The sequence below is a fragment of the Stegostoma tigrinum genome, chromosome 38 (genome assembly GCF_030684315.1).
Source record: "Stegostoma tigrinum isolate sSteTig4 chromosome 38, sSteTig4.hap1, whole genome shotgun sequence".
NCBI classification, from domain to species: Eukaryota; Metazoa; Chordata; class Chondrichthyes; order Orectolobiformes; family Stegostomatidae; genus Stegostoma; species Stegostoma tigrinum.
The window spans coordinates 24316005-24326387 of NC_081391.1; positions in this window are offsets into that span (position 1 = coordinate 24316005).

Below are 10383 nucleotides of genomic sequence, written 5' to 3' on the forward strand. Positions count from 1 at the left end.
AACTCCCACTTAATTGCATAACACTTAATTACACAAGGCTGTGCAGTGCCGATTGTCCCCCATTCATTAAAGACTTCTTTACAACAAAAAAAATGCTGTTCATTCCTGAGAGATTTACATCCCGATTAACAATTGCCACTGAACTGTTCGATCCAGGATTTACCAATCCATTCTTCTCCCTTCCTCTCCTCATTCTCAAAACTCAGCACTGTGTGCGATTGTCAGCAAGCTGCAGGATAATCTTGCGGACCAGCCTTCTCACTGTGAAGTTCTCTTCATGACCTGATAACAACTGAAAGCAGAAGCCCTGCCAGAGATTCCTCTCTCTCTCTCGCTGAATGAAAGATGCTGAGGCTAACTATAGCCTCCCTGCAATTGAGATCAACTAACTCTGCAGTACACATTCTTGACAACTTGTTAGAAGCACCTACAATATACATCGCTCTTGTGTGATATAATACCACCACAGCTCCTCTCCCCACTGTCAACAAATACCAAATAGATTCAATTGCAAAACTTCACCAGATGCTTATGGATCACTTGAAGTTCTTCCTGAAATCTCACTGCCAACTGCAATACTTTTCCTCAGTAATTGAAATTTCTAATGTGCAAAAGTACAAATTTGGACAAAATTTAAATGCAAAACAAATCTCACCCTTGCATGAACATTTGTGCCTTGTTAAAGATTTCATCTGAAGGCCTTAGATTGTAAGCCTGGCCTTGCGGTCATATTTTCATTGCTCAGAATTTGTCACTGAATTGGAGTTGCAGTCTGTAAGCAGGGCTCCCATAAAGCCTCAGTGTTGCTCAGTTAGTCGTTCTGTCTCGTGATGAATTTTCAGAAGCTTTGACCCAGTGCCTTTTGTCTGATTGTTTCTGTTTTGTTTCCAGTGGTGTTCCACATTTAGCTTTTACTATCTTACATAACTTAACAAGGTGACCTCTCAGTTACTTCATTACAACTTTTAAACAACTTCATAAAGTGATGTGGCATCGAAGAAGGCTATTCGGCCTCTCTTGCCTGTGCTGGCCCTTTGAAAGAGCTCAGTCCCACTCCGCTGCTCTTCCAGCTGTCCTGCAAACTAAATTATTTATCCAACTCCCTTTCTGAAAGTTACTGTTGAATTTGCTTCTACTGCCCTTACAGACGGCATGTACCTCAGCGATCGCAACAATAACTACTTCCATTTACAAAACACCTTTCCTGTTGGTATAACTTTGGTGATGGAGAAGCTTCTAGAAACAATTAATTCGAACAGAGCAGTTGTCATGTGGGAAAATGTGGGTTGATTTGGAAGACTCAGAATATAACTTTAAGAGGAAGGTTGTGCCTAACTAACTTTCTGTAAATTTTTGAAGAGGCGATGGAAAGGTTTGATGAGGGTACCACTGTTGATGTGGCGAACATGGATTTCCAGAAGGTGTTTGACATAGTGACATACAGAAGCCTTAGAGTCATAAAGACATACAGCATGGAAACAGACCTTTCGGTCCAACCAGTCCATGCCAAACATCAACCCAAACTAAACTAGTGCCACCTGCCCGCTCCTGGTCCATATCCCTCCAAACCTTTCCTGCTCATGTACTTACCCAAATGTCTTTTAAACACTGTAACTGTACCCACATCCACCACTTCCTCAGGTATTTCATTCACATGCAAACCATCCTCTGTGTGAAAGATCCACTCCTCATGTCTTACGTAAATCTCTTTTCTCTCACTTTAGTTTTGAATTCCCCCATTCTACGGAAAAGACACTTATCGACTCTATCTATACCTCTCATTATTATATAAACTTCTGTCAGGTCAGCTATCCACTTCTACGTTCCTGTGAAAAAAGTCCCAGCTTATCCAGCCTTCCTTTATAGCTCAAATCTTCTATAACCAGTAACATCCTGGTAAATCTCCTTTGAACCTGCTCCAGCTTTCTAATATCCTTCCTATAACTGGGTGACCAGATCTGGACACAGTATTCAGAAAGACGCCACACCAATGTCGTGTGGTTCATAGAATAAAAGTGACAGATCCAAAACTGGCTGGGTGCTGGGAAAAAGAGAGGTGTGGGAAAAGTATATTGCTCAGGCTGAAGGAAGGTTTGTAGTAGAGGGGTCAATACTGGGACCCTTTCTTGTCCTGATATATATTAATAATCTGGATCTTGGTGTGTGGGGACCAGCTTCAAAGTTTAAAGATGACACGAACCTTGGAAGGCTTGTAAATTATGAAGAAGACAACGTGAAACTCCAAAAGGACATTGACAAGTTGCTGAGTGGGTGGATAGATTGCAAGTTGGGCCAATGTAGGGAAGTGTGAGATGATGCACATTGGTCAGAAGAACATGGAAAGACAAGATAAAATATGGATTATGATTCTAAAGGGGGTATGGAAGCAGAGGGAGCTGGGTGTATATGTCTGCAAATCATTGAAGGTGGTGGGACACGTGGAAAGCAGTTTATAAAATGTACAGTGTCCACAGCATTGAGGTGATGTTGAACTTATCGTCGAATCCCTACAGTGTGGAAGCAGACCATACTGTCGCTACAAAGTGCATTCCATCAAGTCCCACCCCATAACCCTGCACTTCCCATAGCTAATCCACCTTATCTGCACATTAGGACTGTGGGAGGAAACCCACGCAGACACGGAGAGAATGTGCAAACTCCACACAGACAGTCACCGGAGGGTGGAATCGAACCCAGGTGCCTAGCGCTGTGAGGCTGCAGTGCTAACCACTGAGCTACCGTGTGTAAGACGCTTGCTAGGCCTCTGCTGGAGGTTTGCATACACCGTGGGTGTTACATTATCTGAAAGATGTGAACTCATTGGAAAGTGCAAAAGCAATTTACAGGAATGGTTCCAGGAATGAAAAACTTCGGTGATGAGGAAAGATTGAAAAAATTGGGGCGGTTTCTAATGGAGACAAGGTGGCTGAGTGAGAGGAGATCTGAAAGAGGTTTTCAAAATTGTGAGTGGGCTGGATAGAGTAGAGAGAGAGAAGCTGTTCCTGCTTATATGAAGGGAACATGAGCATTAGAGATGCAGAGTTAAAAAGATATGCAAACAAAAGTGAGCATGATGTGAGGACAAACATTTCACCCATCAAGTGGTTAGGGTCCGGAACACACCGCCCGGAAATGTGGTGCAGGCAGGTTCATCTGAGGAATTGAAGAGGGAATTGGATTGTTATTTTGGTAGAAATGGGGTGCAAGGTTGTGAAGAGCTGTCAGGAGAATGGCACTAGGTAAAAATGCTCATTTGAAGGGGAGGTACAGGCATGATTTTTTTATTCATTCATGGGATGTGGGTCACTCAAACCCGTTTAGGGAACAAAACTGCCATCCTTACCTGGTCTGGCCTACACATGACTCCAGGCCCACAGCAATGTGGTTGACTCTTAGCTGCCCTCTGGGCAATGAGGAATGGGCAATACATGCTGGCCTAGCTAGTAACACACATGTTCTTTGAAAGAAGATTTTTAAAATATTTCAAACCTGGATGGTGTGTGAGATTTGGAAGAAGTGTGAAGATTGTAGATCTCCCTTGTACCTGCTGTCTTTAGATAGCGCCCAGGTAGTATTCTTGAATTTTCACCACAGTCAGTAAACAGCTTGTATGTGGTTACGGTCATAAGCAGAGAGTCTCACAGCACAGAAACAGACCCTTCAGTCCAACTAAACCAAGTCGAACATAAACCCAAACTAAACTAGTCCCACCTGCCTGCTCCTGGTCCATATCCCTCCAAACCTCTCCTAGTCAGGTACCTATCCAAATGTCTTTTAAACGTTGTAACTGTAGCCACATCCACCACTTCCTCTGGAAGTTCATTCCACACACGAACCACCCTCTGTGTAAAACAGTTGGCCCTCTTGCCTTTTTTAAATCTCTCTCCTCTCACCTCAGAAATGTGTCCCTTGGTCTTGAAATTCCCCCACCCTAGGGAAAAGACACCTCTGATTTGGGGTGGTACGGTGGCTCAGTGGTTAGCACTGCAGCCTCACAGTGCCAAGGACCCAGGTTCGATTCCACCCTCGGGCTACTGTCTGTGTGGAGGTTTGCACATTCTTTCCACGCCTGCGTGGGTTTGCTCCAGTTTCCTCCCACAGTTGAAAAATGTGCAGGTTCGCGTGGATTGGCCATGCTAAATTGCTCATAGCATTCAGGGGTGTGTAGATTAGGCGGGCTATTGGGTAATGGGTCTGGGTGGGATGTTCTGAGGGGCAGTGTGGACTTGTTTCCACACTGTAGGGATGTGATGCACTATGATTAACTTGGTCTGAGATACATCATTAGTAATCCAAAGCTGTTTGCTAAAGGAGGAGCTGGATGAACACAGCAGGCCAAGCAGCATCTTAGGAGCACAAAAGCTGACGTTTCGGGCCTAGACCCTTCATCAGAAAACTTTTTCTGATGAAGGGTCTAGGCCCGAAACGTCAGCTTTTGTGCTCCTGAGATGCTGCTGGGCCTGCTGTGTTCATCCAGCCTCACACTTTATTATCTTGGATTCTCCAGCATCTGCAGTTCCCATTATCTCTGTGTATTATTGGCAGCCTGATACTGCCTGGTCACAACGCAATGGAGTCTGAGTGTGCCTGCTCTGTTTCACAGGGGCTAAGATAAAAGCTGAAAGAACAAAGCAAATATGGCAAGTTATCAAAAAAATCGAAAGGCAGTCTCAGTGCTGATTCCAGTCCCATTACAACCCCAGAAAACTGAATGTTTATCTCTGGTGGCTGGAGCCAGATTCTTGGCAAATGGAGCTCACACTAGAGGAATGTGAAGCACTGCATTTGGGAGAAAGGATGGCAAGGCAATACTCAAAATCATAGGACGATCCTGTGATGAGGAGACAAGAAAGCAAGCTGGAGTCTTGGCGGGGGGGGAAATGCAGAAAGTGCTGGAGAAACTCAGCAGATCTGGCAGCGTCTTTAGAAAGAGAAAGAGAGCTTACGTTTCAAGTTCAGTATCTTTCTTCTTCCAAATTGAGGTGAAGTGGAGAGGAATTTTATTGGTTAACACGGTATAGAGCTGGATGAACACAGCAGGCCAAGCAGCATCAGAGGAGCAGGAAGGTTGATGTTTCAGCTCGAGATGTCTCTGAAGAAAGGTCTAGACCCGAAATGTCAGCTCTACACCTTGTTATCTCAGATTCTCCAGCATCAGCAGCTCCTACTATCTCTGCAACAGTTTTATTGGCTACTCAGTTTTATTAGAAAGATTCATGAGGATACCTTTTCATTGATATTTTCTTTCAGGATACGTATTTACAGGATGGTGGGCAGCAGCTCATTTGAAAAGTCTGAGGAGACGTCTGAGTTTCTTTCTTTAAAAAAATGTTGCTAAAAGAATTTTGGGATATTTTATGTGATCATACTTCTTAGAATGCACAGAGCTTAAGCTAATTGCTTGAACTTACGTACTGGAAATCTGATGCCTAGGTTTATGGCTGTCAGAGGTTAGTCTTGGATTTTTGTTAGAGTTCATTTGGGGTGCAACTTGCTGACAGAGAGAAGCTATTTCATTCATCCTCTTAATATCAAATAAAAGAACAGAGAATATAGAACAATACAGCACAGTACAGGCCCTTCAGCCCAATGTTGTGCTGCCTTATTATCCCACTAACAACAACCTACTCTGCAAACCCTACATTTTACTATCCTCCAGGTGCCTATCCAAGAGTTGCTTAAAAGTATCTAAAGTATCTGACTCCACTCCCACTGCCGGCAGCACATTCCACACGCCCACCACTCTCTGTGTGAAGAACCTACCTCTGACATCTCCCCTATACCTTCCTCCACTCACCTTAAAATTATGCCCCTCGTAATAGTAATTTCCGCCCTGGGAAAATGTCTCTACTATCCACTCTATCAATGCCTCTCATCATCCTGTACACCTCTATCAAGTCACCTCTCATCCTTCTTTGATCCAATGAAAAAAGCCCTAGCTCCCTCAAACTTTCCTCATAAGACTTGCCCTCCAGTCCAGGCAGCATCCTGGTAAATATCCTCTGCACCATCTCTAAGGCTTCCACATCTTTCCTGTAATAAGGTGACCAGAACTGAACACAGTATTCCAAGTATCATCTAACCAGAGCTTTATAGAGCTGCAGCATAACCTCACGGCTCTTAAACTCAATTCCCCTGCCAACGAAAGCCAACACACCATACGCCTTCTTTACAACCCTATCAACTTGGGTAGCAACTTTGAGGGATCTATGGATGTGGACCCTAAGATCCCTCTGTTCCTCCACACTGCCGAGAATCCTGCCATTAACCCTGTACTCTGCATTCAAATTCAGCCTTCCAGTATGCAGATGCTGTAAATCAGGTATAAAAGCAGAAATTGCTGGAAAAGCTCAGCAGGTGTGGCAGCAGCTGTGGAGAGAAAGCAGAGCCAATGTTTCGGGTCGAGTGATTGTTCCTCAGAAGTCTGCTTTCTCCCAACAGATGCTGCGAGACCTGCTGAGCTTTTCCAACAATTTCTGTTTTAGTTTCTGATTTACAGCATCTGCAGCTTTGTCACTCATCCTCTTCCTTTCTGGGAGAAGCCTTTGGCAAGTTCAATGTGATCTTGCTGTTCTTCTGAAAGAATTCTTCTCAATATTTCCTGCAAGAACTACCTCTGCAAAGGTCCCCATGACGAACTCTTGTGTTTAATGACACTAATCTACATGAGCCAGCATGTAGGCTGAAAGCCATCTTGAACAGTTCATAACTTTCATTTTCCTCCAGAAACTAACAATTATTGGCCAAAAAATTTCTTTTCAAAATTCACTTCCGCAAAGAAAGCTGTTTCTTTCTCCCTTTAATTGGTGTGTAGGGTTATTAGAAGATTAAGTATTTCAATTTTTATACTTTAAAAGTCAGGGTTAATCCAATTAGCACCTTTGTCAAAAAAGTATTGTTTTATAATAAATCAATAATTTATTTGTTTATTGTAGAAACCTGGTAGGTGGATGTTTTTTCATTTCAAATATAATATAGACAAAATATTCAATTCGCTGCATTGGAAACTGAGTAATTCATTTAAATTTATGCTGTGAGCAGTGAATTGGTGAATGAAGAGATGACAGTACTCTTCATCCTCAGTCACAGAAAGAGACTTCGAGTGAAAAGAAGCTGGGAGGTGATGCCGGAAGGTACAAAGCATTACTTAGACTGTGCTGGAGTACTGTACAGGTTTGGTCATTGTGCGGGAGGAGAGATTAGTTTGTACTGGAAAGGGTCATAAAGTCAGCACGGAAACAGACCCTTCAGTTCAACCTGCCCATGCTGACCAGATATCCTAAATTAATCCAGTCCCATTTGCCAGCATTTGGCCAATATCCCTCCAAACCCTTCCTATTCACGTCCCCATCCAGATGCCTTTTAAATGCTGTAACTGTACCAGCCCCCACCACTTCCTCTGGCAGCTCATTCCATACACGCACCACCCTCTGCGTGAAATAGTTGCGCCTTAAGTCCCTTTCAAATCCCTCCCCTCCCCTCACCTTAAACTTATGCCCCTCTAGTTTTGGACTCCCCCACCCTGGGGGCAAGACCTTTGCTATTCACCCTACCCAGGCCCGTCATGATTTTATAAACCTCTGTAAGGTCACTCCTCAACTTCCGACGCTCCAGGGCAAATAGCCCCAGCCTATTCAGCCTCTCCCTGTAGCTCAAACCCTCCAAACCCAGCAACATCCTCGTAAATATTGTCTGAACCCTTTCAAGTTTCACAACCGGCTGAGGAGTTTTATTCATGAGAAAAGATTGGCTACTTTGGAGAGGTTTCCTTTGAATCAGAAGAGGCTGAGGGGAGGTGTAATTGAAGTGGATAAAATTATGACGGTTCTGCAGAAAGTGCTCAGGAAGACCATACACATCCTGGTTGATTGGTTTATGGATATGAATTTAGGGTAGAATTGTTTACAGGGGATTTGAAGGAAAATGTTATCACCTGGATTGTGGTGAGGGTCTGAAAGGGTGACAGCGACAGAATTGTATTCAAGGAGCATTTGCAAATAGATTTGACGCTCCATAACATGCAGAGTTACAGAGTGAGAGTGTTGTTGGACTGATGTGGGCACGTTGGGCAGTGTGGGCTGATGGGGCTTCCCTTAAGCTGTAGATCTCAATGATAGGTCTCTGGATCCTTTCCAAGGAATCAGCTAGGTGACTCCTGCTCCACATCAGAGTTAACTCTGAATACCCCTGCCTTGTTTTGATGGTACCGTTGGTCATTGTGCTGAGGGAAAAATTTGTTTCTACTGGAGCTTGGTGAAAATCTGTGAGTCACAAACCCATGTGTTGAGATCCTAAAGCCAGAGATGTGAATGCACAACCTCGGCTGAGGACTGAGAGAGCGCAGCGATGCCAGAGGTGCTGAGCCACAGCTGTGAGACACCCTCCAGCCCTCTCACTCGATACAAAGGATCCCACAGAACAACAGAGAGCCCTCCCTGCCTGCCCTGGGCCAGCACTCATCCCTCAACCACCATGACAAAATCGGATCCCCTGCTCTCTCTCAGCTTGCTGTTTTGGGATCTTTTTGTGCACAGATTGGTTGCTGTGTTCACTGTATCACCATAGCAACCCTCACTTCCAAATATAGACCTTGCTGACGGGAAAATAGTTTGGAACGTCCTGAGAGTTTGAAAAACAGGAAATGCCAAAAGTAACTGTGTTATCCAGACAGGAGGGGGCAGTAGGGAGACAGGAGGGGGTAGTAGGGAGACAGGAGGGGGGCAGTAGGGAGACAGGAGGGGGTAGTAGGGAGACAGGAGGGGGGCAGTATGGAGACAGGAGGGGGACAGTAGGGAGACAGGAGGAGGGCAGTAGGGAGACAGGAGGGGGGCAGTAGGGAGACAGGAGGGGGGCAGTATGGAGACAGGAGGGGGGCAGTAGGGAGACAGGAGGAGGGCAGTAGGGAGACAGGAGGGGGGCAGTAGGGAGACAGGAGGGGGGCAGTATGGAGACAGGAGGGGGGCAGTAGGGAGACAGGAGGAGGGCAGTAGGGAGACAGGAGGGGGGCAGTAGGGAGACAGGAGGGGGGCAGTAGGGAGACAGGAGGTGGGGGCAGTAGGGAGACAGGAGGAGGGTAGTAGGGAGACAGGAGGGGGGCAGTAGGGAGACAGGAGGGGGTAGTAGGGAGACAGGAGGGGGGCAGTATGGAGACAGGAGGGGGACAGTAGGGAGACAGGAGGAGGGCAGTAGGGAGACAGGAGGGGGGCAGTAGGGAGACAGGAGGGGGGCAGTATGGAGACAGGAGGGGGGCAGTAGGGAGACAGGAGGAGGGCAGTAGGGAGACAGGAGGGGGGCAGTATGGAGACAGGAGGGGGGCAGTATGGAGACAGGAGGGGGGCAGTAGGGAGACAGGAGGAGGGCAGTAGGGAGACAGGAGGGGGGCAGTAGGGAGACAGGAGGGGGGCAGTAGGGAGACAGGAGGTGGGGGCAGTATGGAGACAGGAGGGGGCAGTAGGGAGACAGGAGGAGGGCAGTAGGGAGACAGGAGAGGGGCAGTAGGGAGACAGGAGGGGGGCAGTATGGAGACAGGAGGGGGGCAGTAGGGAGACAGGAGGAGGGCAGTAGGGAGACAGGAGGGGGGCAGTAGGGAGACAGGAGGTGGGGACAGTAGGGAGACAGGAGGAGGGCAGTAGGGAGACAGGAGGGGGGCAGTAGGGAGACAGGAGGGGGGCAGTATGGAGACAGGAGGGGGGCAGTAGGGAGACAGGAGGAGGGCAGTAGGGAGACAGGAGGGGGGCAGTATGGAGACAGGAGGGGGGCAGTATGGAGACAGGAGGGGGGCAGTAGGGAGACAGGAGGAGGGCAGTAGGGAGACAGGAGGGGGGCAGTAGGGAGACAGGAGGGGGGCAGTAGGGAGACAGGAGGTGGGGGCAGTATGGAGACAGGAGGGGGCAGTAGGGAGACAGGAGGAGGGCAGTAGGGAGACAGGAGGGGGGCAGTAGGGAGACAGGAGGGGGGCAGTATGGAGACAGGAGGGGGGCAGTAGGGAGACAGGAGGAGGGCAGTAGGGAGACAGGAGGGGGGCAGTAGGGAGACAGGAGGTGGGGGCAGTATGGAGACAGGAGGGGGCAGTAGGGAGACAGGAGGAGGGCAGTAGGGAGACAGGAGAGGGGTAGTAGGGAGGCAGGAGGGGGGCAGTATGGAGACAGGAGGGGGGCAGTAGGGAGACGGGGGGTAGTAGGGAGACAGGAGGGGGGCAGTAGGGAGACAGGAGGGGGTAGTAGGGAGGCAGGAGGGGGGCAGTATGGAGACAGGAGGGGGGCAGTAGGGAGACGGGGGTAGTAGGGAGACAGGAGGGGGGCAGTAGGGAGACAGGAGGGGGTAGTAGGGAGACAGGAGGTGGGGCAGTAGGGAGACAGGAGGGGGGCAGTAGGGAGACAGGAG